Source organism: Schistocerca cancellata, unplaced genomic scaffold (genome assembly GCF_023864275.1).
Source record: "Schistocerca cancellata isolate TAMUIC-IGC-003103 unplaced genomic scaffold, iqSchCanc2.1 HiC_scaffold_964, whole genome shotgun sequence".
In the NCBI taxonomy this organism is placed as follows: domain Eukaryota; kingdom Metazoa; phylum Arthropoda; class Insecta; order Orthoptera; family Acrididae; genus Schistocerca; species Schistocerca cancellata.
The window spans coordinates 117,501-122,500 of record NW_026046972.1 but is presented as its reverse complement, the minus strand read 5'-3'; the positions used below and the strand labels follow the sequence as shown (position 1 = coordinate 122,500).

Genomic DNA, 5,000 nt, shown 5'->3' with positions numbered 1-5,000 from the left:
CTTATGACTCGCGCTTACTGGGAATTCCTCGTTCATGGGGAACAATTGCAAGCCCCAATCCCTAGCACGAAGGAGGTTCAGCGGGTTACCCCGACCTTTCGGCCTAGGAAGACACGCTGATTCCTTCAGTGTAGCGCGCGTGCGGCCCAGAACATCTAAGGGCATCACAGACCTGTTATTGCTCAATCTCGTGCGGCTAGAAGCCGCCTGTCCCTCTAAGAAGAAAAGTAATCGCTGACAGCACGAAGGATGTCACGCGACTAGTTAGCAGGCTAGAGTCTCTTCGTTATCGGAATTAACCAGACAAATCGCTCCACCAACTAAGAACGGCCATGCACCACCACCCACCGAATCAAGAAAGAGCTATCAATCTGTCAATCCTTCCGGTGTCCGGGCCTGGTGAGGTTTCCCGTGTTGAGTCAAATTAAGCCGCAGGCTCCACTCCTGGTGGTGCCCTTCCGTCAATTCCTTTAAGTTTCAGCTTTGCAACCATACTTCCCCCGGAACCCAAAAGCTTTGGTTTCCCGGAGGCTGCCCGCCGAGTCATCGGAGGAACTGCGGCGGATCGCTGGCTGGCATCGTTTATGGTTAGAACTAGGGCGGTATCTGATCGCCTTCGAACCTCTAACTTTCGTTCTTGATTAATGAAAACATACTTGGCAAATGCTTTCGCTTCTGTTCGTCTTGCGACGATCCAAGAATTTCACCTCTAACGTCGCAATACGAATGCCCCCGCCTGTCCCTATTAATCATTACCTCGGGTTCCGAAAACCAACAAAATAGAACCGAGGTCCTATTCCATTATTCCATGCACACAGTATTCAGGCGGGCTTGCCTGCTTTAAGCACTCTAATTTGTTCAAAGTAAACGTGCCGGCCCACCCAGACACTCAATAAAGAGCACCTTGGTAGGATTTCAACGGGGTCCGCCTCGGGACGCACGAACACGCACGAGGCGGTCGCACGCCTTCGGCTCGCCCCACCGGCAGGACGTCCCACGATACATGCCAGTTAAACACCGACGGGCGGTGAACCAACAGCGTGGGACACAAATCCAACTACGAGCTTTTTAACCGCAACAACTTTAATATACGCTATTGGAGCTGGAATTACCGCGGCTGCTGGCACCAGACTTGCCCTCCAATAGATACTCGTTAAAGGATTTAAAGTGTACTCATTCCGATTACGGGGCCTCGGATGAGTCCCGTATCGTTATTTTTCGTCACTACCTCCCCGTGCCGGGAGTGGGTAATTTGCGCGCCTGCTGCCTTCCTTGGATGTGGTAGCCGTTTCTCAGGCTCCCTCTCCGGAATCGAACCCTGATTCCCCGTTACCCGTTACAACCATGGTAGGCGCAGAACCTACCATCGACAGTTGATAAGGCAGACATTTGAAAGATGCGTCGCCGGTACGAGGACCGTGCGATCAGCCCAAAGTTATTCAGAGTCACCAAGGCAAACGGACCGGACGAGCCGACCGATTGGTTTTGATCTAATAAAAGCGTCCCTTCCATCTCTGGTCGGGACTCTGTTTGCATGTATTAGCTCTAGAATTACCACAGTTATCCAAGTAACGTGGGTACGATCTAAGGAACCATAACTGATTTAATGAGCCATTCGCGGTTTCACCTTAATGCGGCTTGTACTGAGACATGCATGGCTTAATCTTTGAGACAAGCATATGACTACTGGCAGGATCAACCAGGGAGCTGCGTCAACTAGAGCTGAGCAGCCGGCCGCCCGGGAGTGTGTCCCGGGGGCCCGCGCGAACACGCAAGCGTCCGCTCAATTATTCTGCAAACAGGAGGAGGCTGAGCTCCCCTGCACAATACACCTCGAAACCCTCTCAGGTCCCGGCGGCGCGCAGCGCCGTCCTAAGTACTTGGTCGGGTTCGAGAGAGGCGCAATCGCCCGGAGTTAGGCGAGTAGACGCTTTAGGTGCGACCACCCGTGCTCCCAACTGAGCTTGCCGCTGCCGACAGAGGCCCGGGAGCGTGCTGTCGTGGCATTGCCGGCGGGAGACAACACGCGCCACCTACGGTGACCGGCAGCTCCAACGCCAGCGCCACAGAAGGGCAAAGGCCCCACGTGGGTGCCGAAGCGAACTCTCCCAGCACAGCGCACGTGCCAACACGTCTGCACAACTGCGATACAAACCACCAGCGAGAACCGCTGGGGCGACCGAGCAGCAGACGGCGTCGCGGCGCCGAGTGCCGGGCGGCGGCGCATCCTCAACGCACACAGTCCTCAATCGGACCAGCACACTGCAGATGTCCACCGCGCTTCGCACCGGGCCGGCGAGGACCCACTTTGGCTGCACGGCGCCGCGCGCAGGGTGCCCCGGCGCGCAGCTGCGCCGCCTGCCGCGTCCGTCGGCCGGCGCGCCTGCCACTGGGCGCCCCCACCAGCCGGCTGTAGCGCGTGCGCCCACGCACCGCGCGGCCAGCACGCCGGGCGGCCCCCCCCTCACCGGCCGGGGACAGTCCCACCCACCCACAGCCGCGTATCGCTTCACACCCAGATCCACATTCACGTTCATTGGTGTGGTGGGTATCGCTGACACAACCGCGTCATAGCTGTACCGATCGTTGCCCTCACAGATGTACCTCCAGCAAGATCAACCGCACCACAACGGGTTACCAGTTGTTCATTTGCGTAACGTCACCAGTAAACGTACACGTCCACGTCCATCCCCGTTTGCAAAGTCAACTATTATTGCATGCCTGCCTGTCAGGTGTCAAGACACACTACATCCGCTCACATCCACGCAACAAAATGTGCCCGACTAGAGGGCACGTGGAAGGTGCCCCCGTACGTATGCGATGTCCATTGCGCGACGAACTGTCAACCGGCCTCTGTAGCATGTCGCAGATGTGGAACGCGGGACACCGTGCTATCACATTGTGTGAGAAGAGACTACTATGTCTGCATACACGCGCCACTACATGAACAGACGGCTCATGCTGATCGCCATCCACTGCGTCCATTACTCCCACACGTCTCTATGGCGTACCACACTGCAATACAGCTGTTATGGGGAGATGACACGTAGCTGTGTACACAACATTCTGAGCGGGTTGCGGTTGGACAACAATACATTAATGTAACGTGTCATATGCCATTTACAGAGCAGGTTAAGGCACAACGTGGGTTAGGTTAAGGCACAACGTGGGTTATGTTAAGGCACAACGTGGGTTATGTTAAGGCACAACGTGGGTTAGGTTAAGGCACAACGTGGGTTAGGTTAAGGCACAACGTGGGGTAGATTGCGGCACAACTTGGGGTAGATTGCGGCACAACTTGGGGTAGATTGCGGCACAACTTGGGGTAGATTGCGGCACAACTTGGGGTAGATTGCGGCACAACTTGGGGTAGATTGCGGCACAACTTGGGGTAGATTGCGGTACAACTTGGGGTAGATTGCGGTACAACTTGGGGTAGATTGCGGTACAACTTGGGGTAGATTGCGGTACAACTTGGGGTAGATTGCGGTACAACTTGGGGTAGATTGCGGTACAACTTGGGGTAGATTGCGGTACAACTTGGGGTAGATTGCGGTACAACTTGGGGTAGATTGCGGTACAACTTGGGGTAGATTGCGGTACAACTTGGGGTAGATTGCGGTACAACTTGGGGTAGATTGCGGTACAAATTGCATTACATTGCGGTGCAAATTGCGTTACATTGCGGTGCAAATTGCGTTAGGTTAAGGTGCAACACAGGTTAGGTTAAGGTGCAACACAGGTTAGGTTAAGGTGCAACACAGGTTAGGTTAAGGTGCAACAGAGGTTAGGTTAAGGCGACATAGGTTAGGTTAAGGTGCAAGATGGGTTAGGTTAAGGTGACATAGGTTAGGTTAAGGTGACATAGGTTAGGTTAAGGTGACATAGGTTAGGTTAAGGTGACATAGGTTAGGTTAAGGTGACATAGGTTAGGTTAAGGTGACATAGGTTAGGTTAAGGTGACATAGGTTAGGTTAAGGTACAAACTGGGTTGTGTTTTGGTACACATTGCGTTGTAGTACAGTACACGTTAGGTTTGGGTACGGTACACATTGTGGTATGGGATGGCGTGTTGGTGGGGGGGGGGGGGGGGGCGGGGCGAGGTTCGTTCATATTGACCGTAGGAAGTGGATGCCCGAGGCAGCGTCAGTGTGTCAAAGGAGGTATGTCACGTTGGGATGCGCTTTTCGGTAGTGAGAGGGGGCGCGCCGTGTCCGAGGTTGCGGCAGACCTGTGTGTTTCATTCCTGCCAGTGTGTTTGTTCTGTAAGACGAGGCAGTGTGGTGATGTTGGGTGCACCCCTGTGTGGGACATGTGTGGGTGTTGGTGGCTTATCTGAGCAATTGTGGTTGTCGGACGAGTGGGATATTCTGTTTTATGATTGGACCTCGTGGCCTGGTTATCATAGTCTGGTTGGTGTACTGTGGCGGATAGGATGCACCGGACGTTGGTCCATGGTGGTGCTTAATTATTGCATCTGTGTCTGTTACAGGCAGAGAGTAGTGTGTGATAGAGTGTGTGGGTGACGTGTGGTTCCTTTTGTTTGCACAGACGTTCAGCATGTATAGGGGCATTTGCGTATTTGATCTATCTATGTGGGCCTGCATAGTTTACTGAGCAGTGCTGCGAGGTGACTGAACTACGAGCGACGTACTCATTTACAGCGGAATGGTTGCCTTCTACCAAAGATGGCGTATCGACTCTACGACAGCGTTGGCACCGCAGGAAGCGGTGTCGTAAAATGGCCCCCACACCGTCATCGTTGTGCGGGGTAGTGACCGTCTATATTGTGAGAGGAGTCCTGTTTGCCACTGGGCGTGGGGTCTCGCGTCCTGCGGTTCAGTGCCCCCAGGGAAGCGCGCGGACGTGGTGCTGCTGCTGCTGTAGCAAGCGAGCTACTTAGAGCATGTATAGGGACAGCGGGAATATGGCATATTGGATATAACTCTTCATGAAACGCATGATATAGGGGTGGATTGCACGTTACGAGTGCGGGAAGA

At 54.2% G+C, this 5,000-nt stretch overlaps 1 non-coding gene across 1 annotated transcript in view; it reads right to left on the bottom strand.

Moving 5' to 3' along the window:
* LOC126150030 (small subunit ribosomal RNA) overlaps nt 1-1,706 on the bottom strand; it is a 1,908-nt gene extending 202 nt beyond the window's left edge. Inside the window, exon 1 of the ribosomal RNA XR_007531277.1 lies at nt 1-1,706. This exon is cut by the window's left edge and continues 202 nt beyond it. This is a non-coding gene — a ribosomal RNA (small subunit ribosomal RNA).
* Nucleotides 1,707-5,000: the final 3,294 nt, after the last annotated feature.